Source organism: Dendrobates tinctorius, unplaced genomic scaffold (assembly GCF_039654945.1).
Source record: "Dendrobates tinctorius isolate UK_male_01 unplaced genomic scaffold, ASM3965494v1 ptg000503c, whole genome shotgun sequence".
NCBI lineage: Eukaryota > Metazoa > Chordata > Amphibia > Anura > Dendrobatidae > Dendrobates > Dendrobates tinctorius.
Genome location: NW_027362162.1, coordinates 192,413 through 219,187, shown reverse-complemented (window position 1 = coordinate 219,187; position 26,775 = coordinate 192,413). Strand labels below are relative to the sequence as shown.

General features: G+C 50.4%; 1 pseudogene; it reads right to left on the bottom strand.

Moving 5' to 3' along the window:
* The window catches only part of LOC141078106 (uncharacterized), a 766,429-nt pseudogene extending 747,979 nt beyond the window's left edge, over positions 1–18,450 (bottom strand).
* Positions 18,451–26,775: the final 8,325 nt, after the last annotated feature.

Below are 26,775 nucleotides of genomic sequence, written 5' to 3'. Positions count from 1 at the left end.
TTTTAATGAAAGTTAGATCATCCACATTTTGGGTTGACAGACGGGTCCTTTTTTCTGTCAGGATTGATCCAGCTGCACTGAAGACTCTTTCCGATAGCACACTTGCAGCTGGGCAAGCGAGCTCCTGTAAGGCATATTGGGCCAATTCAGGCCAGGTGTCCAGTTTAGCGGCCCAATAGTCAAAGGGGAATGACCTGTGTGGGAGAACATCGATATGGGAGGAAAAGTAGTTTGTAACCATAGTTGACAACTGCTGTCTCCTGTCACTTTCCATCAATGCAGTATTACCAGTTGTGTGAGCGGTATTTGAAAAATCAGTCCACAACATTGTCATGAAACCCCTGTCTCCAACGCCACTTCTGCTGTGTGCACCACGAACACCTCTGCCAAGCTGCCCCTGGCCCGTACGGCTCGTGTGAGAACCATCACCGCTGCTGTGTGCTGGGAATGCCTCAAGCAACCGATTTACCAGAGTTGCTTGTTTATTAGCCAATATTAGGTCAAGGTTCTCCTGTGGCATGATGTTTTGTAATTTGCCTTTATAGCGTGGATCCAGGATGCTGGCCAACCAGTAGTCGTCATCGTTCATCATTTTGGCAATGCGGGGGTCCCTTTTTAGGATCTGCAAGGCATAATCTGACATGTGGGCCAATGTTCCTGGTGTCAATGATGCACTGCGAGTGCTGGGTGGAGGAGCACTTTCTGGCAAATCCACATCCCTCCAGTCATGCACAAACCCTGTACCAGACCTTGCCATGCCAACATTTTCACTTGCCCCACGAGATGCATCCTCCTCCCCTAAGTAATCATCTCCATCATCATCCTCCTCCTCCTCTTCTTCCTCCACCTCGTCCAGGAGAGGTCCCTGAGCAGACAATGGCTGAATGTCATTAAGGATTCCCTCCTCCTCTTCCTCCTCATCAACATTGGCTGCAGACGCCTGCTCCTTAAGGTGCGTCAAAGTTTGCATGAGCAGACGCATAAGTGGGATGCTCATGCTTAGGATGGCGTCGTCTGCGCTTACCAGCCGTGTGCATTCCTCAAAACACTGAAGGACTTTACAGAGGTCTTTCAGCTTCGACCACTGCACACCTGTCAACTCCATGTCTGCTCTCAAAGTGCCTGGCCGTGTATCCTCCCACAAATGCATTATGGCCTGCCTCTGCTCGCACAGCCGCTCCACCATGTGCAGGGTGGAGTTGCACCTTGTTGCAATGTCGATAATGAGGCGGTGGTTGGGAAGGTGGAGCAATCGCTTCAACTTCTGCATACGAACGGAGTGTACAGGCGACCGGCGGATGTGCGCGCACAGTCTTCGCACCTTCTGGAGCAGGGCTGTTAACTCCGGATAATTTTTGAGGAAGCACTGCACCACCAGGTTCAAGGTGTGAGCCAAGCAAGGTATGTGGCTGAGTTTTGAAAGGGCTATGGCTGCCACAAAATTACGGCCGTTATCACTAACTACCTTGCCTGCCTCAAGATGTACACTGCCCAGCCATGACTCAGTTTGTCGCTTCAAGTACTCGGCCAGCACCTCGGCGGTGTGTCTGTCGCCCAAACACATCATCTGCAACACAGCCTGCTGACGCTTTCCACTAGCTGCTCGATAGGGGGACACATCGTGTGCAACAGTGGCAGCTGCAGATGGAGTGCTCGTATGAATGCGCTCTGTGGACGAGCTTTCGCTTCTGGAGGAGGAGGAGGAGGGTCGAACGCCTACAGCCAACTGTTTCCTATACCGTGGGCTAGGCAGCACTGTCCCACCACCGCTGTCCCCTGTGGACCCTGCATCCACCACATTAACCCAGTGCGCAGTGATGGACACGTAACGGCCCTGGCCATGCCGACTGGACCATGCATCAGTTGTGAGGTGCACCTTTCCTCTCACTGACTGCTTGAGTGCATGGACAATGCGGTCTTTCACATGATGGTGGAGGGCTGGGATGGCTTTGCGAGAGAAGAAGTGGCGACTGGGTAGGTCATAGCGTGGTACTGCATAGGCCATGAGTTCGCAGAAAGCTGTGCTTTCCACCAACCGAAAGGGCATCATCTCAAACGAGATTAGTTTGGCAATGTGGGCGTTCAAACCCAGTGTACGCGGATGAGAGACTGAGTACTTTCTTGACCTACTCATAGTGTCTGTGAGGGTGAGCTGGACTTGAGAGCTGCATATGGTGGAAGTAGCGGTGGACAGGGAGGACTGAGAGAGGGTTGATGATGGTGATGGAGTTGGTGTTCTTTCTGATGGCCTAGAATCAGTCTTTCGTTGATATAACAGTGGGATTCCCTGACTGCTGTGGCCTTGCAACGACACCTCAACATTTGCTGCTGTGCTAACCGGTGGGCTTACAGTGGGGGAAACAATGTAGCGTTGCTGACTACCTTCGTTGTGATCAGTTGCACATGTGGCACTTGAGGTTTGGTGTTGTGTCCACGCTTGCAAGTGCATGCTGGTTAAATGTCTAAGCATGCAACTGGTATTCAAATTTTTCAGATTTTTCCCTCGGCTAAAGGTCTTTGCGCACTTCTTACAGATAACCTTGGCCTGATCATGAGGATTTTGTTCAAAAAAGTGCCACACTGCACTCTTCCTACTTTGGCATTTTGCGGCCTAGCACGCTGTGATCTTTTGACCCTCTGGACAAGCTGTCTAGCAACTCTTTTTATGTTTGGAACCTGTCTTTGGAGTGCTATGGGCCTGCCAGATAACAGCTGTTGCGATGTCGATGTCTGCTGTGGATGCTCCTCATCTGAGCTATTGGAAGCAGCACCCTCTTCCCCCAATGGATGCCAATCTGGGTCAACAACTGGGTCATCCATCACCTCCTCTTCTATGTCATGTGCACCTTCCTCTGTGTCACCGTGTATGGTGGTATAGTGTGCGGGAAGGGGCACCTGAGTCTCATCAGGGTCAGAATCTGGCTCTGTACACTGCGAGGACAATGTAGTGCTCTGAGTGAATGTACCAGCAGAATCATCCATCAGCGGCTGTGCATCAGTGCACTCCATGTCAGATTCATCTTGGCCTGGGTAATTCACCATTTGACTTGATAATCCAGGCATGGTATGTGAAAACAGCTCCATGGAGTAATCAGTAGTATGGCCTGCGTCATCCTTCAATCTTGGTTGGGGTGAAGGACACAAGGAAAGGTGTGGTTCATGAACATGAGCCTCCAATGACGACTCAGTGCTTTTACTTTTTACAACTGAAGAAGAGGAGGCGATAGAGCTGGAGGCTGAGTCAGCAATGTAAGACCAAACTTTTTCCTGATGCTCTGGCTTTAAAAGCGGTTTGCCAACTCCTAGAAAACTAAGCGTTCGAGGCCTTATGTAGCCAGACGATGATGCAGGCTCAACACCTCCTGCATTCGGTCCTATTTTGCTCTTGCCACTACCATCAGATCCACCACCAACACCATCATTACCAGCTGCCAACCCCCGCCCAATTCCACGGCCTCTTCCACCAGCCTTCCTCATTTTTGGTAGAAATGTAGACAAAATCCAACAAACTATGTAGTAATGTAAAACAAGGTACAAGGTGTCTATAGGACAGGGGAGATTTTGAATTTCTGCAGACACTTGTGGACACTGGACACTTGTGGATTGTGTGAGGCCCAATGAATATCTGAGCGCTATGTGACAGGCTCGATGGCACAGCTGTGACCAAAGTGACGAGAGGATAAGGGAGATTTTGAATCTCTGCACACACTTTTGGACACTGGACACTTGTGGATTGTGTGAGGCCCAATGAATATCTGAGCGCTATGTGACAGGCTCGATGGCACAGCTGTGACCAAAGTGACGAGAGGATAAGGGAGATTTTGAATCTCTGCACACACTTTTGGACACTGGACACTTGTGGATTGTGTGAGGCCCAATGAATATCTGAGCGCTATGTGACAGGCTCGATGGCACAGCTGTGACCAAAGTGACGAGAGGATAAGGGAGATTTTGAATCTCTGCACACACTTTTGGACACTGGACACTTGTGGATTGTGTGAGGCCCAATGAATATCTGAGCGCTATGTGACAGGCTCGATGGCACAGCTGTGACCAAAGTGACGAGAGGATAAGGGAGATTTTGAATCTCTGCGCACACTTTTGGACACTGGACACTTGTGGATTGTGTGAGGCCCAATGAATATCTGAGCGCTATGTGACAGGCTCGATGGCACAGCTGTGACCAAAGTGACGAGAGGATAAGGGTGATTTTGAATCTCTGCACACACTTTTGGACACTGGACACTTGTGGATTGTGTGAGGCCCAATGAATATCTGAGCGCTATGTGACAGGCTCGATGGCACAGCTGTGACCAAAGTGACGAAAGGATAAGGGAGATTTTGAATCTCGGCGCACACTTTTGGACACTGGACACTTGTGGATTGTGTGAGGCCCAATGAATATCTGAGCGCTATGTGACAGGCTCAATGGCACAGCTGTGACCAAAGTGACGAGAGGATAAGGGAGATTTTGAATCTCTGCGCACACTTTTGGACACTGGACACTTGTGGATTGTGTGAGGCCCAATGAATATCTGAGCGCTATGTGACAGGCTCGATGGCACAGCTGTGACCAAAGTGACGAGAGGATAAGGGAGATTTTGAATCTCTGCGCACACTTTTGGACACTTGTGGATTGTGTGAGGCCCAATGAATATCTGAGCGCTATGTGACAGGCTCGATGGCACAGCTGTGAACAAAGTGACGAGAGGATAAGGGAGATTTTGAATCTCTGCACACACTTTTGGACACTGGACACTTGTGGATTGTGTGAGGCCCAATGAATATCTGAGCGCTATGTGACAGGCTCGATGGCACAGCTGTGACCAAAGTGACGAGAGGATAAGGGAGATTTTGAATCTCTGCGCACACTTTTGGACACTGGACACTTGTGGATTGTGTGAGGCCCAATGAATATCTGAGCGCTATGTGACAGGCTCAATGGCACAGCTGTGACCAAAGTGACGAGAGGATAAGGGAGATTTTGAATCTCTGCGCACACTTTTGGACACTGGACACTTGTGGATTGTGTGAGGCCCAATGAATATCTGAGCGCTATGTGACAGGCTCGATGGCACAGCTGTGACCAAAGTGACGAGAGGATAAGGGAGATTTTGAATCTCTGCGCACACTTTTGGACACTGGACACTTGTGGATTGTGTGAGGCCCAATGAATATCTGAGCGCTATGTGACAGGCTCGATGGCACAGCTGTGAACAAAGTGACGAGAGGATAAGGGAGATTTTGAATCTCTGCGCACACTTTTGGACACTGGACACTTGTGGATTGTGTGAGGCCCAATGAATATCTGAGCGCTATGTGACAGGCTCGATGGCACAGCTGTGACCAAAGTGACGAAAGGATAAGGGAGATTTTGAATCTCTGCACACACTTTTGGACACTGGACACTTGTGGATTGTGTGAGGCCCAATGAATATCTGAGCGCTATGTGACAGGCTCGATGGCACAGCTGTGACCAAAGTGACGAGAGGATAAGGGAGATTTTGAATCTCTGCGCACACTTTTGGACACTGGACACTTGTGGATTGTGTGAGGCCCAATGAATATCTGAGCGCTATGTGACAGGCTCGATGGCACAGCTGTGACCAAAGTGACGAGAGGATAAGGGAGATTTTGAATCTCTGCGCACACTTTTGGACACTGGACACTTGTGGATTGTGTGAGGCCCAATGAATATCTGAGCGCTATGTGACAGGCTCGATGGCACAGCTGTGACCAAAGTGACGAGAGGATAAGGGAGATTTTGAATCTCTGCGCACACTTTTGGACACTGGACACTTGTGGATTGTGTGAGGCCCAATGAATATCTGAGCGCTATGTGACAGGCTCGATGGCATAGCTGTGACCAAAGTGACGAGAGGATAAGGGAGATTTTGAATCTCTGCGCACACTTTTGGACACTGGACACTTGTGGATTGTGTGAGGCCCAATGAATATCTGAGCACTATGTGACAGGCTCGATGGCACAGCTGTGACCAAAGTGACGAGAGGATAAGGGAGATTTTGAATCTCTGCGCACACTTTTGGACACTGGACACTTGTGGATTGTGTGAGGCCCAATGAATATCTGAGCGCTATGTGACAGGCTCGATGGCACAGCTGTGACCAAAGTGACTACAGGATAAGGGAGATTGGATTGCTTTTAAAAAAGCAGTTTGCGGAGCAGTGGGTAAACAGCAATGCCAGCCTGTCAGGAAGCCTTAAAAGGCAGCCCAACAACCAACACCACTGATACACCACAATATAGCCTCCCCTTGCACTGCACACACAGTGACTTGTGTGTTGTGCAGGCCAAATTGCTAGCAGCAGAAGCAGTTTTTTTGTCTTCTTCCCTGCCTAACGCTCTCCCTACAGAATCAGCAGCAACCTCTCCCTATACTGAGATCGGCAGAAGTAAGATGGCGGTCGGCGTGCACACCCTTTTATACCCCCTGTGACGCCCACCAAAGCAAGCCAATCACTTGCATGCCCTTCTGAAAGATTTTGGGGACCCCTGCCTATGTCACCACGTTGCCCACAGTGTCCGTGGATCCTGATTGGCTGTAAAAGAGCGCAAAACAAACTTTTGAAACGCGACTTTGGCGCGTAAGTCGCCGACCTCGTGGCCGACCTCATCCTAGGGTCGGGTTTCGTTTCATGAAACCCGACTTTGCCAAAAGTCGGCGACTTTTGAAATTTTTCGACCTGTTTCGCTCAACTCTAGTCATTAGCCATTCAAGTTGATCGGCGTTTACGTGAACGCAAGACTACACGGGAGGCGCTGCCACATTTTAAACAAATGTCTGAACCTATGCAATGTGATGGAGTTTTGTCTAGGGCGCAACGTCAGGAGTTTAGAAGGCGTAATAAGCTGTGTTTTTTCTGTGGAGATGCCTCTCATGTTATTTCTGTCTGCCCTAAACGAGAGAAACGTTTTGCACACACATTTGCTGTGGGTGGTGTACAACCTAAGTTTCTTTTGGCAATTACTCTGATCTGCTCCTTATCCACATTTTCCGCGAAGGCTTTTGTGGATTCAGGAGCGGCCTTGAATCTAATGGACTTGGATTTTGCTAAACGTTGTGGTTTTCCTATGACACCTCTGCGGACACCTATTCCTTTGAGGGGTATTGATGCTACTCCTTTGGCGAAGAATAAACCTCAGTTTTGGACCCAGGTGATAATGCGGGTCGCCCCAGACCACGAAGAAAATGGCAGATTTTTGGTGTTGCATAGTTTATATGATACCATTGTTCTGGGTTTTCCCTGGTTGCAAATCCATAATCCAGTTTTGGATTGGAAATCTGTGTCTGTGGTGAGTTGGGGTTGTCGGTGTGCTCTTGGCGACACTCCTGTTTTCTCCACCTCTCCCCAGTCGCATGATGTTCCTGACTATTTGGCTGATTTTTATGATGTATTTAGTGAGAGCAAGTCTGCGTCTTTGCCTCCTCATAGGAGTTATGACTGTGCAATTGAGTTGAGACCTGGGTGTAAATTTCCCAAGGGTCGACTTTTCAATGTATCTATATCCGAACACGAGGCTATGCGATCTCATATTAAGGAGTCGTTGGAGAAGGGTCATATTAGACCATCCTCTTCGCCCTTAGGTGCTGTTTTTTTTTTCGTGGCCAAGAAAGATGGTTCATTAAGGCCTTGTATTGGCTATCGTTCCCTCAACAAAATTACGGTTAAATTTGAGTATCCGTTACCCCTGATTTCTTCTCCAGAGTCAAAGGTGCTTGCTGGTTTACTAAGCTTGACCTCAGGGGGGCGTATAATCTTATTCGCATCAAGCATGGGGATGAATGGAAGAGGGCGTTTAATACTCCGGAGAGACATTTTGAGTACCTGGTGATGCCTTTTGAGCTCACTAATGCCCCTTCTGTCTTCTAATCCTTCATGAATTATATTTTCCAGGACTTTGTGGATAAGTTTTTGATCATCTATCTGGATGATATTTTGATCTTTTCCAGGGATTGGGATTCTCATGTGGAACATGTTCGGACTGTGTTCCGGATTTTGAGGGAGAATTCCTTGTATGTTAAGGTATCGAAGTGCCTTTTTGGTGTACAGAGGATTTCATTTTTGGGATTTATTTTGTCTCCGTCAACTATTGAAATGGACCCGGCCAAGGTACAGGCCATTTATGATTGGCTGCAGCCCACTTCTTTGAAGGCTCTCCAGAAGTTTTAGGGTTTTGCTAATTTTTATCGTAAATTTATAGCCAATTTTTCTGGTATTGCTAAACCACTGACTGATTTAACTAAGAAGGGTGCTGATGTGCTGAATTGGTCTTCAGAGGCTGTTTCGGCCTTTCAGGAGCTAAAGCGGAGGTTCACTTCTGCTCCGGTTTTGCGGCAACCTGATGTCTCACTTCCTTTTCAGGTGGAGGTAGATGCTTCAGAGATTGGTGCAGGAGCTGTTTTGTCCCAAAAAGATCCGGTGACGTCTAAAATGAATCCCTGTGCCTTCTTTTCCCGAAAGTTCTCCCCATCTGAACGCAACTATGATGTGGGGAATCGGGAATTGTTAGCCATGAAATGGGCATTTGAGGAGTGGAGACATTGGTTGGAGGGAGCTAGACATCAAGTTGTGGTCCTCACTGACCACAAGAATTTGATTTACCTTGAGTCGGCCAAACGCTTGAATCCTACACAGGCTAGGTGGGCCTTGTTTTTTACACGTTTTGATTTTGTGGTCTCCTTTCTTCCAGGCACTAAGAATGTTAAGGCAGACGCCCTTTCTACGAGTTTCTTTGCTGATTCTCCTATTGTGACCAAGCCTACTACCATCCTAGGTGAGGGGGTAGTTCTTTCTGCCATCTCGCCCGATTTGAGACGTGCTCTGGAAGAATTCCAGGAGGACAAACCTGAGCGTTGTCCTATGGGAAAATTGTATGTTCCTGACCAGTGGAGGAAGAGAGTGATGTCTGAAGTTCATTGCTCCGCATTGGCTGGTCATCCAGGTATTTTTGGCACCAGAGATTTGGTGAGTCGGTCTTTTTGGTGGCCCGCCTTCTCGTGATGTCAGGAATTTTGTGCAGTCCTGTGGAACTTGTTCCCGGTCTAAACCCTGTTCTCGCTCTAGTGGGTTGTTGATGCCCTTGCCGGTGCCTAAGAGGCCATGGACCCATATTTCAATGGATTTTATTTCTGATCTTCCTGTCTCTCAGAGAATGACTTATCTGGGTGATTTGTGATAGATTCTCTAAGATGGTCCATCTTGTACCACTACCAAAGTTGCCATCTTCCTCAGAGTTGGTACCCTTGTTTTTACAACAGGTGGTTCGGTTGAATGGGATTCCTCAGAACATTGTATCGGACAGAGGAGTTCAGTTTGTTTCCAGATTCTGGAAAGACTTTTGTTCCAAGCTGGGAATTCAGTTGTCCTTCTCCTCTGCGTTTCACCCTCAGACCAATGGGCAGACGGAGAGAACAAACCAGACTTTGGAGTCCTATTTGAGATGTTTTATATCTGATCAGGATGATTGGGTTTCATTTTTGCCCTTGGCCGAATTCGCTTTAAATAATAGAGCTAGTTCTGCCACCTTGATGTCGCCCTTTTTCTGTAACTTTGGGTTTCATCCTCGATTTTCTTCAGGGCAAGTGGAATCTTCAGCCTGCCCAGGTGTTGACACTGTGGTACAGAGAATGCAGCAGATTTAGGACCAAGTAGTGGATAAGTTGTTTCTCTCCCAGGAAAAGGCCCAGCGGTTTTCTAACCGGCATAGGACCATTGGTCACCGGTTTAAAGTGGGTTATATGGTTTGGTTGTCAAAGAATATCTCTATGAAGGTGGCTTCTCCAAAGTTCATGCCAAGATTTATTGGACCTTACAAGATTTTGGAGATTCTTAATCCGGTTTCTTTTCGATTGGCTCTTCCTGTTACGTTTAAGATCCATAACGTGTTTCATAAGTCGCTGTTGAAGGGATATGTTGAGCCAGTAGTTTCTATACTACATATCTAAAGGGCTGTCACATTGTAGAAGGCTCAACTTTATTCTCATTTGCACAAGGAAAGACTAGAAGCAATGGGATGAAACTGAATGGGAGGAGACACAGATTAGATATTAGAAAAAACTTTTTGACAGTTAGAGTGATCAATGAGTGGAACAGGCTGCCACGAGAAGTGGTGAGTTCTCCTTCAATGGAAGTCTTCAAACAGAGGCTGGACAGACATCTGACTGGGATGATTTAGCGAATCCTGCTTTGAGCAGGGGGTTGGACCAGATGGCCCAGGAGGTCCCTTCCAACTCTACGATTCTATGATTCTATGATTCTATGGCTGCACCTCCTGACCCTGTATTGGTTGAAGGTAATGTGGAATATGAGGTAGAGAAAATACTGGATTCTCGTCTGGCTAGACAGAGACTCCAGTATTTGGTCAAGTGGAAGGGTTATGGCCAGGAGGACAATTCTTGGGTCTCTGCCTCTGATATTCATGCCGATAGATTGGTTTGTGCTTTTCATCGGGCCCATCCTGATCGGCCCGGTGGCGTGGATGAGGGTTCGGTGACCCCTCCTCAAGGGGGCAGGTGCTGTTGTGAGCTCATTTTCGGGTTTGCCTCTGGCTTCTGGTGAGGGTTATGGAGCTGGCTGTGCTGACAGAGGAGTAGTGAGTTCTCTATCTGGACTCCCTCTGTTGGTGAAGGGAGGTAATGAAGCTGATCTAAATGGCAGAGACCGGCCACCTGAGGAAGAGGACTGCGATTGGACATCAGGAGTTTCTGATTGGATTTAAGGCAGCCAACTCCCTAGTTTCTTGCTGGTGATTTTTCCTGACTGTGGCTTCTGGCTTCCAGTTTGGTTCCTGCCTTCTGAAAGCTAAGTTTTCTCTGCTATTGTTCATATGAGTTTTTGTTTGGTTTACTTAGTTTTTGTGTTCAGCCAGCCCTGGCTGGGATTGGGCTGAATCCGCATTTTGTCTCTGATCAGCTGATCTCTTTTGCTCTGTCTTCAGAATATACCTGAGTGCTGATATAGTGATTTGAAGTCTAGCGACTTCAGGGCCTTTTTCTATCAGACGTGTTGGACATTTTTTTTGGCAGGGTTTTTGCGTGATTGCAGACAGCAGCTTTTCTTTCCTGTCCTTTCTAGTTAGTGAGGGCCCCATCGTTTGCTCAGCCTATCTTTCTATCTGTGTCTGTGTTTTCTTCTTGTTTCACCGACAATACATGTTGGGGGCTGTCTACTGCTTTGGGGTCTGCTCTGGGGCAGTTTAGATTTCCCCTTTCTTCCTTTAGGCTTATTTAGTTCTCCGGCCGTGACGAGGCGTCTAGGACCTCCGTAGTCACACTCCACGGCTACTGCTAGTTGTTGTGGATAGGATCAGGGGTCTGCAATCCGCTAGTTACCAACCTCTCCAGTTTTCTGGGCTTAGCTTGCTTTTTGTTTTTTCCTCCTCGGTGACTCATTCAAAACAGGACTCCATGCGAAAATGACGGACCCGTACATATTTGTTGAGCTGTTTTAGGTCTAGTATTGGCCTGACACTGCCTCTTTTCTTGGGAACTACAAATAGATTGGAGTAGAACCCTCGGAATCTTTCGTTCGCGGGTACTGGTACTACGACTCATGCTTGAAGGAGAGAGGAGACCACTTGGTGAAAGGCACGGGCCTAGTCTGGTGGTGTTGGTGGAGTAGAGAGGAAGAACCGGTTTGGTGGAGTGGAAGTGAACTCTATCTTGTATCCGGAAGACACTATTTCCCTGACCCACCTGTCTTCTGTAGTAGGCAGCCAGACTTGCTGAAAGAGTAGAAGTCGCCCGCCTACTGGTGGGATGTCTTCCGGAGTTCGTGAGTCATGATGAAGCGAAGTTCTGAGGTTTTCCTCCCTTGGGTTTCGCTTGGCCTGCTTTTGACTGCCAAATACTGTCCGGTCTCGGCGCCGTCCGTGAGTTGTCCCTGCATGGAGAGCGGTTACAATTTTGCGCTGGGCGTGAGACGGACCAGACCAAAGAATTCCGAAAAGATCGGAATCTTGTTTGGTTTCGCCGTTTAAACGTGCGTTTAGGTTTCAGTTGAGGCAGAGAAGTACTCTTACCCCCAGTGGCATTGGATATCATTGTGTCCAACTTTTCGCCGAAAAGCCTTCCACTGAGGTACGGAAGATGGGTGAGGGACTTCTCTGAGGCCGCATCCGCTTTCCATTCCAGCAGCCAGAGGATACGCCGAATCGTAATGGCGTTTGCCGCTATCCCCGCTAGACCTCTTGCTGAGTCTAGGGCTGCATGAAGCATGTAGACTGCTACTACTGCTATTTGAACCGCTGGGTCCGAGAGCCCGGGACTTGAAGCTTGAAGCCCCTCCTGAAGTTTTTTGGCCCAAGCCAGGATGGCCTTGGCCGCCCAAACTGAAGCAAACGCAGGGGCTAGGGAGGCCCCTGCCACTTCGAAAATGGAACAAGCCGTGCGTTCTACTTGGCGGTCTGCTGCGTCCCTGAGGGTTGAGCCATCTGGCAGTGAGAGTATGGTCTGTGCTGCTAGTCTAGATACCGTGGGGGGGGGATCTGTCCACACTTTGGTGTCCTTCTGAGAGAAGGGTTACTTCACTTCCAGATATTTGCAATTGGCAAATTTTTTCTCGGGCTGCGAAAACTGCTTAGTAAGTATCATTTGAAACTCATGGTGATTAAGGAAGACCTTAGGCGGTTTCAGAACACTTTCAAAGCAAATCTTATGTCCTGGGGCTTCCGAGGCTGGATCTGAAATTTCCAGCACCTGATGGATGGCAGAAATTATGTCCTCAACTAGCGCTGTATTGCTAGGGGGACAAGGTACCACAGACCTCTCCGTTTCGTTGTCTGAGTCGGAGTCACAGATGCCTTCCGAATCCTGTGTATCGCTAAGACGTTCCCTGGTGGGCGATGTGGGGCGGAGGTCCTCTGTGGTAGGGGATCTCTGTGGAGAACTGCATTGTCTGTCACTGATAGGGGACTGCCTAGGTGACCTGGAATGACGGTGCCTCTCCCTGGGGGGGCTGACCATGTGCTATAGGACGACGCAGGTGATCGCGACCTGTGGGTCCGTTTACGTCTGTGAGAGTCGGAAACAGCATGTTCCTGAGACAAGTTGTCCGTTTGCTGGGTAACGTTCACAGCAGAGCCACAACCCTGCAGAGCTTGCAGCAATGTAGCGGTTAAGTTATCTATGGACTGTCATAGGCTGTGACATCTGAGTAGCCCATTCCGGCATGGTATCTGATACTGAAGCATTGGTAGGGACTCCCTGGGGTTCTGACCCAGAGTTCTGGATGCAATCCCGGCAGTGTGGCTACGTGCTGCCACTGGGGAGAGTGGTTTTGCAGGCTGTGCAGAATGCATAGAAACAGTCCTGCCTGGTTCTCTTTCTTGAGCCTGGCATAGTGCACAGACGATGGCTCTCAGGGATGCTACAGGGGTGGCTACGCAGAGGAACTCACAGAGAGCCGTATAGGTAATATGGATTCACAGCTGAGTAAAGAGAACCCAGCTGTGATCTTACCCCACCAGTGTGCGCCTAGGTCCAGCGCCAATTTACAGTTCTGTGCCCCCCGGAGACTGCTGTGGTTCTCCTACTTGCTGCATGCGTCCGTTGTGGGATATGGCCTGCAGCCAAAAAATGGCCACCGGGACGCTGAGGAGAGAAAGGAGGGGGCGGAGAGCTGGGGCGGAGAGCTGAAAAGGGCGTGCTGGGCTATGTAAAAACGCGCCCTTTCTGCCTCGATCCACCCCTCCTCTGACACTATAGAGTATCATTTTAGTCATCCGGGGGCGGGCGGAGAAAAGGCGGCGGCTTCAGCTAGGCCGAAGCCGCGGTCTCAAGTAGAGATCTGATGCCCAGAAGGGCTCCAGGGCGGCGCGGTAGTCCGGGAGGGGGTCGGATCTGCACCAGACCCCCCCGGAATGGGCGACTGGCTCGCGGTGGGGGCAGCAGGGGTAGCGGTTCCTGATTAGGGGTCCCTGTGAGGCGCTATGAGGCCGCTGCTGCTGCAGAGATGGGGCGCAGGGAGCCCTGTCTCTGCTGTTCCATGTCTGCCTGCACCCTCCCCCGGCCCCAGCAGGATCCCACAGCTGGTCTGGGGTCCCTGGTGCAGACTGCTACCTATTCACCGACTCTACCTGAGGTGTCTCAACCTAATGCCCCCTGAGGGGCATTAGGGAGGGTGCGTCTGTCACCGTCAGGGGGTCTTCATCCTCGCCTCGACCTCAACCCAGACCCCAAAGGGGTTGGGGAAGGAGAGGGGTCTCAACTTCGGACCAGTACCCGAGGGACTGTGGAAGGAGCGACATGGGGAATAGCCATCTCCACTTCAACTGAGCACCCCTAAAAATCTGTATCCGGACGAAAAAGAAAAACGGAAAAAAGGTGTGCCTCCTTGCGACACTAAGCAAAAACTGGAGAAGGCGGACGCCGTCCAGGGGTGTATACTGCAGAGGAGGAGCCATAGTTAATCTTGTTCAGATTATGCATAGTGTCGCCTCCTAGTGGACAGCAGCATAACACCCATGGTTCTGTGTCCCCCAATGAGGCGACAGAGTAAATTTATAAAAAAAAAAAACCCTATTAAATTCATTTTTTAGAAATAAAAAAAAACCCCAAAACAATAAAAGTACACATATTTAGTATTGCCGCGTCCATAACGACCCGCCCTATAAAACTGTCCCATTTGTTAACCTCTTTAGCGAAACCCCTTAAAAAATAAAAATTAAAAAATCAAAGCAAAAAAATAACGCTTTATTATCATACCGCCGAACAAAAAGTGCAATAACGCGCGATCAAAAAGACTGATATAAAAACCATGGCATCACTGAAAACGTCATCTTGTCCCGCAAAAAACGAGCTGCCACACAGCATCATCAGCGAAAAAATAAAAAAGTTATAGCTTGCAGAATAAAGCGATGCAAAAATAATTATTTTTTATATAAAATTGTTTTTATTGCATAAAAGCGCCAAAACATAAAAAAAGACCTAAATGAGGTATCGCCGTAACCGTACTGACCCGAAGAATAAAACCGCTTTATCAATATTACCACACGCGGAACAGTGTAAACGCACCCCCCAAAAGAAATTCATGAAATGCTGGTTTTTGTTCATTCTGAGTCCAAAAAAACAGAATAAAAAGCGATCAAAAAATGTCACATGCCCGAAAATGGTACCAATAAAAAATGTCAACTCGTCCCTCAAAAAATAAGACCTCACATGACTCGGTGGGTCAAATATGGAAAAATTATTGCTCTCAAAATGTGGTGATGCAAAAACTATTTTTACAATAAAAAGCGTCTTTTATTTAGCATATGACAGCTGCCAAACATAAAAACCGCCATAAATAGTAAATCAAACCCCCCGTTATCACCCCGTTAGTTAGGGAAAAATAATAAAATTATCCCCACATATGGGGTATCAGCATACTCAGGACAAATTGCAAAACAACTTTTGGGGTCCAATTTCTCCTGTTACCCTTAGGAAAATAAAAAATTGGGGGCAAACATCATTTTTGTGGAAAAAAATATGATTTTCACGCCCGGGCGTTATTAACTTCTGTGAAGCCCTTGGTGGTTCAAAGTGCTCACCACACATCTAGATAAGTTCCTTAAGGGGTCTAGTTTCCAAAATGGGGTCACTTGTGGGGGGTTTCCACTGTTTAGGAACATCAGGGGCTCTCCAAACGTGACATGGCATCCCATCTGAATTCCAGCCAATTTTGCATTGAAAAAGTCAAATGGCGCTCCTTCCCTTCTGAGCTCTGCCATGCGCCGAAACAGTGATTTCCCTCACATATCAGGTATCAGCGTACTCAGGACAAATTGCACAATAACTTTTGCAGTCCAATTTCTCCTGTTACCCTTGGTAAAATAAAAAAAAAATTGGACCTGAAGTAATTTTTTTGTGAAAAAAGTTAAATGTTCATTTTTTTTTTTTTAAACATTCAAAAAATTCCTGTGAAGCACCTGAAGGGTTAATAAACTTCTTGAATGTTGTTTTGAGCACCTTAAGGGGTGCAGTTTTCAGAATGGTGTCACTTTTGGGTATTTTCTATCATATAGACCAGTGGTCCCCAACCTTTTTTGCACCAGGGACCGGTTTCAAGCAAGACCATTCTTCCATGGCCCGGCAGGGCGGGGATGGAGGTGTGGCAGGGGCGGGGCTTTGGTCATAAGGGGGCGGGGCTATGGACACGGTTGTAGTGTAGCAGTGCATACTTATAATTAAATAACATTTATAATGTGACTCAACTCACCATAGGTTTTGAATGAGTGCTCCATCACCCCCATCATTGCCTTCACCCCATCACTCCCTTCTCCCCATCATTGCCACCACCCCATCACTCCCTTCTCCCCATCATTGCCTTCACCCCATCACCCCCTTCTCCCCATCATTGCCTTCACCCCATCACTCCCTTCTCCCCATCATTACCTTCACCCCATCACTCCCTTCTCCCCATCATTGCCTTCACCCCATCACCCCCTTCTCCCCATCATTGCCTTCACCCCATCACTCCCTTCTCCCCATCATTGCCACCACCCCATCACTCCCTTCTCCCCATCATTGCCACCACCCCATCACCCCCTTCTCCCCATCATTGCCTTCACCCCATCACTCCCTTCTCCGCATCATTGCCTTCACCCCATCAATCCCTTCTCCACATCATTGCCTTCACCCCATCACCCCTTCTTCCCATCACCCCTTCTCCCCATCATTGCCTTCACCCCATCACTCCCTTTTCCCCATCATTGCCACCACCCCATCACTCCCTTCTCCCCATCATTGCCTTCACCCCATCACTGCCGTCTCTCCATCATTGCCTTCACCCCATCACTGCCGTCTCTCCATCACTCCCATCATGGCCTTCTCCCATTACCCCCTCATGGCCTTCTCTCCCCATCAAGGTCTTCTCCTCATGTCCCCATCTCCTGCAGGGCCAGGCTACACAAACACAGACAAACACACACACACAGACATACATGTACACACACAGACAGACATACATACACACACACACATTATACATACACACAGACACCACATCTCTCCTCTCACCTGCCCGCCGCCCGCGCTTCCTCGCTCTGACACAGCAGCGGCGCGCTCCTCTCTTTGTCAGTCAGACAGGAAGCGCGGGCGGCGGGCAGGAAGCTGGACGCAGTGGACGGGTCCTTGCAGCTCCGCTCCTGCTATTCCCTCTTGCAGGCAGCGGAGCTGCTTGGATCGCTCCCTGGCCGCCGCTACACACGCCGCTAAGAACTGCTGCGCGCAGCCCCAGCCCCCGCTACGCCACTGACCGCCCCTGGCTCCCCTTGTGTCCGCGGACTGGCAAGGGCACTGCAGCGGCCCGGTGCTGGGCTGCGGACCGGCGGTTGGGGACCCCTGATATAGACCCCTCAAAGTGATTTCAAATGTGATGTGGTCCGTAAAAATAAAATGGTGCTGGAAAAATGAGAAATCGCTGGTCAACTTTTAACCCTTATGACCTCCTAACAAAAAAAAAAAATTTTGGTTCCAAAATTGTGCTGATGTAAACATGTGGGAAATGTTACTTATTAAGTTTTTTGTGTGCCATACCTCTGTGATTTAAGGGCATAAAAATTCAGAGTTGGAAAACTGCGAAATTTTCAAAATTTTCGCCAAATTTCCGTTTTTTTCACAAATAAATGCAAGTTATTTGAATGAAATTTTACCACTAACATGAAGTACAATATGTCATGAGAAAACAATGTCAGAATCACCGGGATCCATGGAAGCGTTTCAGAGTTATTACCTCATAAAGGGCCCGGTCATGAACGTGCAAACCACCCTTGGGGGTAAGGGGTTAATCAATGTAACGTGTGTGTTGTGGGACAAATCTGAAAATTTGCAACAGAAAAGATATGTAAATGGAACTACATTTATATAATTCTATACTTACCAATGCCAAAAAATAGTGGACACGTAAAAATAGCTGTGCCTGGACTAGTACATGGTACCAACATGGGCAACATGCAGGCTCTAAAGACCAACTCCTCTGTAAGAGGCACAATCACCTGGTTACGAAGCCATATCGCATGTCAGTGAAACAGAGCATCCAGAAACAGGGATCTGCAGGTTGCAAGCAAGGACAAGAAAAAAAAAAGACCCAGGATGAAAGTGCCATACAGAGTGTCCCTACATTAGTGCCATGGTCGCACTCAGAGAGAAATACTTACCAAAAGCAACTTTCAAGCCATCAAGAAAACCCCACGGGCAATCCAGAGACAGCTGGACCAGAGGGCCAAGGAACAAAATCTGCATTTGAAGACAAGAAAAGGTGATAAATGCAACATGAAAATGAAGCGTGAGGCTGCCAGTGCCGTGACGTCCCGTCTTACCATGGTAAGGAGCAGCGGTAACAAGGTTGCTGTGAAGATCCCGTCTAAGCGGAAACCCATGAGAGAAAGTATGGCTGCCTCTGTCTAGAGAGAACACAGAATTGCACACGCTGAGTTTCTAATGTAGGAGAAAGTGGAGCAATTTCTTGGAAGGGGCAAAAAAAAAAAAAAAAAAAAACCCAAAATAGTTGCAAAAGAAGAAAAAACCCTGTAGGAAGATGAAATATCACAGACAAAAGGCTGTTGCTGCAAACATACAGTGTCTGCAATCTTTATACTTCTGCACTTGAGCAGAATAGACCGTCAAGGGGGTGACGGCGCGCTGCAGCATGACAGACAAGAGAAGTGTTACTGGCAGGCGTTCCGGGGGGGAAAGGCAGCAGAGGAGGCGCTCCGGCGGGGACAGGCGGCAGAGGAGGCGTTCCGGCGGGGAAAGGCGGCAGAGGAGGCGCTCCGGCGGGGAAAGGCGGCAGAGGAGGCGCTCCGGCGGGGAAAGGCGGCAGAGGAGGCGCTCCGGCGGGGAAAGGCGGCAGAGGAGGCGCTCGGGCGGGGAAAGGCAGCAGAGGAGGCGCTCCGGCGGGGCAGACGGCAGAGGAGGCGCTCCGGCGGGGCAGACGGCAGAGGAGGCGCACCGGCGGGGCAGACGGCAGAGGAGGCGCTCCGGCAGGGCAGACGGCAGAGGAGGCGCTCCGGCAGGGCAGACGGCAGAAGAGGCGCTGCGGCAGGGCAGACGGCAGAGGAGGCGCTGCGGCAGGGAAGACGGCAGAGGAGGCGCTGCGGCAGGGAAGACGGCAGAGGAGGCGCTCCGGCAGGAAAGACGGCAGAGGAGGTGACGGACCTCCGGCGGGGCAGACGGCAGAGGCGGTGCCGGACCTCCGGCGGGGCAGACGGCAGAGGCGGTGCCGGACCTCTGGCGGGGCAGACGGCAGAGGCGGTGACGGACCTCCGGCGGGGCAGACGGCAGAGGCGGTGACGGACCTCTGTCTGTATTGTGACTTGTGTTATTCCCTAATGTCTGATATTTGTAGTGTGGATTCTACATTAGTGCAGTGTATGTGTACTCCCTGACTGCTTGTGGGGGCGCTCTGGTATTATGTGTACTCCCTGACTGCTTGTGGGGGCGCTCTGGTATTATGTGTACTCCCTGACTGCTTGGGGGGGCGCTCTGGTATTATGTGCACTCCCTGACTGCTTATGGGGGCGCTCTGGTATTATGTGTACTCCCTGACTGTTTGTGGGGGCGCTCTGGTATTATGTGTACTCCCTGACTGCTTGTGGGGGCTCTCTGGTATTATGTGTACTCCCTGACTGCTTGTGGGGGTGCTCTGGTATTATGTGTACTCCCTGACTGCTTATGGGGGCGCTCTGGTATTATGTGTACTCCCTGACTGCTTGTGGGGGCGCTCTGGTATTATGTGTACTCCCTGACTGCATGTGGAGGCGCTCTGCTATTATGTGTATGTGGCGCCCCTGAGGCTTCAGTCGCCACAGAGGTACTGCACCTTCTCCTAAGGTGTAGTGCCCCACCATCCAGGTAAGGTGGGAACTCCTGACCACACTCCACACCTGCATTCCACACACGGGATAGTTCAGTGGGGCCACCTAACAGCTTCAGGCTGGGGGGTTAGCAGAGCACCCCTCGTGGAACCCTGCTTCGTAACACGAGATGTGCTGGGAGGCGGGTGAAGCAAGATGATACAAGAGAGTGGGAAGAGTGAGGTCAAGGGGAAGATAGATGGAGAGAGAGAGACGAAGAGAAGATGGATGTCTGAGGGATGTGCTGCAGCAGGTCCCAGTGATCTGGGCTGCTGGCACGGGAAAGACATAGAAAGAGACTGATAACCTAACCTTCCAGAAGAGAGACAGAACAGATCGGAACGAAGGAGAATAGGACAGTGGGAAGCGGGTTGAGTAAGAGAAAGAACCCTTCCAGTCCAGAGCGCAAAGGCCGGGGCCCGGTCCCCGAGGTTGATCGGATCTTTTATGTCCAGCAACAGACACCGGTGGAGTAGTGAGCCACTAACACCTTACTCCCATCATAGACTTGGGACACAACAGCACCTTATTAGTGAGCCGGGACTCTGGAGCGAGAGTTCCCCGAAGCAGGCTACAGCTGTCTGTCATACAAGTAGAGACTAGGAACACCTAGAGAGAGGCATTCCAGGGTAACTAAGTACTGGAGTGCTTCGCCTTGGAGGAGTCGTTCAGTCAGGTACACGTTGGCGGAGTGCTGGAGAGGAGAACCTATTTTGCCTGGAGCCCTGACCTGGAGAACACAGCGCGGAGGCTGGCATGTGTGTGAACTGCAAACAGTGAGTAAAGCTTTGGAACCGCACGCCCTGGTGTCCTCCAGTTATTCCACACCGCTACACCTGAGTACCTGTACCTACACCATCTACGCCTCCCCGCCATTACAGCATATACACTGCCTTGGGTCTACAGCTCCGCCTGTGGGGAGCTTTACCATCTATGCTGCACACACCATCAGTCCCAGCGGATCTGCATGCAGCATCGGCCTAACATCATATTTGCCGAACACCACAGGTGGCGTCACAAACTTTACATTACAACCAAACACCACCGCCATTGATATTGAGGCCCAGGGCCACAGACCGGGTCACCGCTGCTGTGACACATCATCCCCCTGACACCTGCCCGGTCCCGAGTACCCCACAGCCCTGGGTGAAGCGAGGGCGACTCATGTACTCCCTGACTGCTTATGGGGGGCGCTCTGGTATTATGTGTACACCCTGACTGCTTATGAGGGCGCTCTGGTATTATGTGTACTCCCTGACTTCTTATGGGTGCGCTCTGACCAGTGAAGATTTCTCAGTGTCACTGGTGTTTATACCATTATTACTGTTAGGTGTCAGGTTCCTGTCGCTGCACAGCAGGAATCCCAAGCCTTGCCTTCGGCGGTCTCCCATTCCTCTCCGGCTGCAGAGGAGGCTGCTCAGCAGACTCGTTAGTCCCGGCGCTCTGCTCAGACTAGCACTGTGGGTTTTCTTGCTTCTGCCACATCAGGTCCAGCTATAGCAACGCATGCTGGTCAGCAGCAAGCTACTCCAGGGACTAAGTCCTCCTTTCGGTACACTGAGCATGCCCATGGGAAGATCTCTCATTTGAGATCAGAGGTCACATGCTCAGGTCCTTCTCCAGCTTGGATTGGACCATCAGGAAGGTCCCGGAAGGACGCTGCTATAAAAGGTTCGCATGGCCGCCTGACCATGCGCTAGTATAGACAGTTGTTAAAACTTGTGTGTGTGATGATGGATGCATGGAGCTGGTGAATGACTTATTATGAAACCCCTTCCCTTTGATATGCATGATGTAGGGTTATCTTAGTGTAAGTCAGCGCCTTGTAGTGGCTAAGCGTAGTGCCACAGTGCTTCCTAGTCACAGCACCTCTCTCAGCGCATATTGTGCCATCCAGCACAAGGCACCTAGTGGCTGCATCCACCAGCGCAGCACCATGCACAGGTCTACCGCATTCCTCTTTAGTCTGGGAGGTTAGTGGCTTCCGCCAGAGCGGTGCAGTGCACACTAGTGCGGTACTTCTTTGTTTCTCTCTTGCTGGCTCTGCTGCAGCGGCGCCGAGCGCTAGTGGACTAGAGGGACTCTAACCCCATGTCCTTGGGGTGGAGTCCTGTGTCTGTATACTAGCGCTCATCCGGCCGAGCCCTGTTGTTAGGAGTGGCGGAAGACACTAAATAAAAAATAAATAAAGTGCCTTCGCCACTCGGAGTCCACCGTGCGGTGGATGGAAAAAACGCTGCTAAGAGAGGCAGAACACTACGGCGGTAATGTGCACAAGGGTTTAAGGCTGAGTGCAGATGGACTTTTGAGCCCTGTGGATTTTTCCATGCAGAATGGAAGAAATCCGCAAGACAAATGACCTGCATTTTTCCTGCGGATTTCTTCCATTTTTCCTGCGGTTTTTGTGCGGTTTTCCACTGTGGATTCCCCCCTGTGGATTTGGAGACAGGGGAGGTGGAAAACCGCACAAAAGAAGTAACATGCTGCGGATTTTGTACCGCAGGAAAACCGCGCGGAATAATCTGCAGCGTCTGCACAGCGGTTTTTTTTTTTAATTGATTTTAAGGCTACTGTACATCACAATGCGGATATGCAGCGTTTCTGTGCAGAAAAATCCGCTGCATATCCGCATCATGTGCACACAGCCTAACTGTACCCAGTGCACCAAATTCACAGAGCTGCAGGCATAAATTAAACGCTGAGTTTGTTCAAGGTCACAGACTATCAGCGATGAACACACGGTATTAGAAGTCACAGAAGTAGCCTTAAACAGGACTACTCCTTCTAGACCTACCGTAAAATAAGGTGCGTGACGTCGCAACTGCGAACGCCCGACAAGACTGCAAGCGCAGCACGGCAAAACCTGTGCCGCAGAGATGGCACCGCTATATCGCAAGCGCGACGCAGGACGCTAGCTGCTGAGATAGATGGAGAGTAAGCACGCTGGCGCAAGCGCTGCTACTGGCTGAACCCAAACGCTCACACAATCGTATTATCAGAGGGAAGGGGTTTCTTAATAAGTCAGTCACCAGTCCAAGCATCCATCACCATACACACAGCAGCAAGTACGAACTACTAGCGCATGGCGGAACAGCCATGCGCACTTTTTATAGTGAACGGTACCTTCCGGAAATTTCCAGAGCCCTGGGATGAACCAATGGAATCAGGAGCAGGACCTGAGCACCTGACTCCTGAACTCCAATGGGAGGTTATCCCACGAGCATGCTCAGAAGAAGGGACGAAGGACAGCCTCTGGGGAGAGTTGCTGTAAAGCAATCTCCTCTGCAATCTCCTTTGCATTAAACACAGAGCAGGAGACCGCAGCATGTGAGGGTCTAGATTCCTGCCTAGCAATGGCCGGAATCTGACTCCTAACATTACCCCCCCTCCTAGGGCCCCCCCCTCCCTGAACCCTCCGATCCGCCCGCCTGTGCCCAACTGGCACAGACCTCAGACTCACCAAAAGGGGAACCTGATGTCCCGATAGGTGAAACAGTAAACCGAGGTACACAACAGGCATTAGCGGAGGCGAGATCACCGGGTTTGAGGAGGGACACCCGAGAGACAATGGGAGCAGGCGTTTCAAGGACACGCTGCCGTGTGTCGAGGGCCGTCAGCACACCCCGCCTGGGTAGATTAACCCGAGCACAACAGGTGCATGCCCGAATGAACCTCTTCACATCCCGAGCCCTGTGCGGCCACCAATATGAACCGGCCAGGGACTTCGTGGTCTGCATATATGGGTCGCCCTCGCTGGCTTCACCCAGGGCTGTGGGGTACTCGGTACCGGGCCGGTGTCAGGGGGTCGTGTCACAGTGGTGGCGGTGACCCGGTCGGTGGCCCTGGGCGCCCAATATATCAATGGTGGTTGTTTTTATGGTTTAATGTAATAATAGTTTGTGACGCCACCCTTGGTGTTTGGCAAGTAAGATGGTAAGCCAACGCTGCTTGCAGATCCACTGGACTGATGGTGTGATGCAGCAAAGATGGTGTAGCTCCCCACAGGTGGAGCTGTAGTCCCAGGGCAGTGTAGGTGCAATGGATGAAGAGAGGCACAGGATGGTGTAGATGCGGATACCCAGATGTAGCGGTGCTGAAGCAGGAATGAATGGAGAACACCAGAGCTTGCAGTTTCAAAGCTTTACTCACAGTTCGTAGTGCACACAGGTGCCTGCTTCAGTACCGTGTCCTCTGGGGCAGAGGCCCAGTCAACCTCCAGACGAGATAGGACTCTCCCTGCCAGCACCCCCGCCAACATGTACCTTCCTGAACGACTCCTCTATTGCGCCTTGTAGTGTGAAGAGCTCCAGTACCGTGGTTCTCTGAAGTTCCTCCTATCATATGTTCCTAACAACTCTCACTTGTATGACAGACGCTGTAGCCTGCTTCGGGGACTCCCTTCTCCTGAATCCCGGCTCTCTATTAGTTTGCTGTTTTGTCCCAAGTCTTGAATGGGAGTAATGCATTTACAGCCAACTACTCCACCGGTGTCTGCTGCAGAACCATAAGTGTCCATACAACCTCGGGGACCGGTCCCCGGCCTTGCGCTGAGAACCTATAGGCAGGGTTCCTATCCAACCCACTCCTCCTCTCTGTTCTCTCTCCTCTTCGTTCCGTACTTGTCTTTCTCTCTCTTATGGAAATGCAGGTTACAGTTCTACGTCTTTCCTTCTCCTTCCTTTCCCGTGCCAGCTGGCTCAGGTCACTGAGGCAGCTGCAGCACTCCTTCCTCCATCCCTTCTTCCAGGGATCCTCACTCCTATCTGAGTGATCTCTTTCTCTCCTCTCCTCTGGGACTCACCCCAGACTGACTCCTGTCAGACTGACTCCAGACTCCCCCCTAGATCCTCTCTTTCCCCTTCTTTTATACTAACTCCACCCACCTCCCAGCACATCTCGTGTTTCGAAGCAGGGTTCCACGAAAGGTGCTCTGCTACACCCTGAGGCTAAAGCTGCAATGTGGTCCTGCTGAACTATCCTGTGTGTGGGATGCAGGTGTTGGAGTGTGGCAAGGAGTTCCCACCTTACCTGGATGGTGGGGCACTACACCTTAGGAGAGGGTGCAGTACCTCTCTGGCGACTTAGCCTCAGGGGCGCCACATATAGCCACAGTGGCCATCCGCATTGGAAGCGTGTGCCCACGCGAGAATTTTAGGCCGCTGGCAAGGAGGGACAAAAGTCTCGCCGACCGACTCACAGTCAGACCATTGCGGGGCGCTGTCTTCCTGGGAAGCAGCGGGTAGATGGTGACAACCGCATATGGACTTTTGAGTCGGGCGTGTCTCTGATATGGCACGAGACACCTCCAGGGGCTCGGGAGGTAGAACTTCTGGCTCGGGCAGGTCTAGAGGCTCAAAAAAGTTAGGAGCCGGAGTACCTCTCCGTTTGGCGTGAGCACGCTCCATACCACGCTCCGAAAAATGGAGGTTGATACAGGAGGAGAAGGAGATTAGCTCCTCCAACGTGGTAGGGATCTCTCTAGTGGAGAGAGCATTCTTAACGTGCTCCGCTAATCCTCTCCAAAAAACGGGGATCAACGCCTTGTCAGACCACTCCAACTCGGACGCCAGTGTCCGAAAACGGACGGCGTATTGACTAGCTGAGAGTGATCCCTGAGACAAGGCGAGCAATTGGAGAGAGGTATCATGGGTGACCCGTGGACCAAGAAAAACTTGCCTGATGGCAGTAAGCAAGTGAGCAGCAGTCCGAATCTCGGGGTCCCCGCGCTCCCACAGTGGCGTAGCCCACTCCAACACCTTGCCCGACAGTAGCGAGATAATGAAAGCCACCTGGGCCCGTTCTGTAGGGAATTGCGCAGCCAGCAGCTCCAGGTGTATTGAGCACTGGCTGATGAAACCACTGCAGGAGGCGCCATCCCCACAGTATTTTTCGGGCAACGGGAGGCAGGTAACTGTCGGCGCAAGGGCGGACATGGACATACGCCCTACCGCATCTGTGAGTGCTTGAACAGCAGCATCCGTGGCCTGCGCAGCTGCGAGAGCCCTCTCAAGGGTAACCAAGTGAGCCTCGAGCTGACACACATACTGCACTAATTGCTGCTGGTCTGCCATCTCTAGCCAGACTCTGGCGCTAGTATTATGTTATGAGTGGCGGAAGACACTAAATAAAAAGTAAATAAAGTGCCTTCGCCACTCGGGGTCCACTGTGCGGTGGATGGAAAAACCGCTGCTAAGAGAGGCAAAACACTACGGCAGTAATGTGCACAAGGGTTTAACTTTACCCAGTGCACCAAAGCAAGCTTGGTTAAATTCACAGAGCTGCAGGCATAAATTAAACGCTGAGTCTGTTCAAGGTCACAGACTATCAGCGATGAACACACGGTATTAAAAGTCACAGAAGTAGCCTTAAACAACAGGACTACTCCTTCTAGACCTACCATAAAATAAGGTGCGTGACAACGCAACTGCGAACGCCCGACAAGACTGCAAGCGCAGCACGGCAAAACCTGTGCCGCAGAGATGGCACCGCTATATCGCAAGCGCGACGCAGGACGCTAGCTGCTGAGGTAGATGGAGAGTAAGCGCGCTGGCGCAAGCGCTGCTACTGGCTGAACCCAAACACTCACACAATCGTATAATCAGAGGGAAGGGGTTTCTTAATAAGTCAGTCACCAGTCCAAGCATCCATCACCATACACACAGCAGCAAGTCCGAACTACTAGCGCATGGCGGAACAGCCATGCGCACTTTTTATAGTGAACGGTACCTTCCGGAAATTTCCAGAGCCCTGGGATGAACCAAGGGAATCAGGAGCAGGACCTGAGCACCTGACTCCTGAGCTCCAATGGGAGGTTATCCCACGAGCATGCTCAGAAGAAGGGATGAAGGACTTGGCCTCCGGGGAGAGTTGCTGTAAAGCAATCTCCTCTGCAATCTCCTCTGCAATCTCCTTTGCATTAA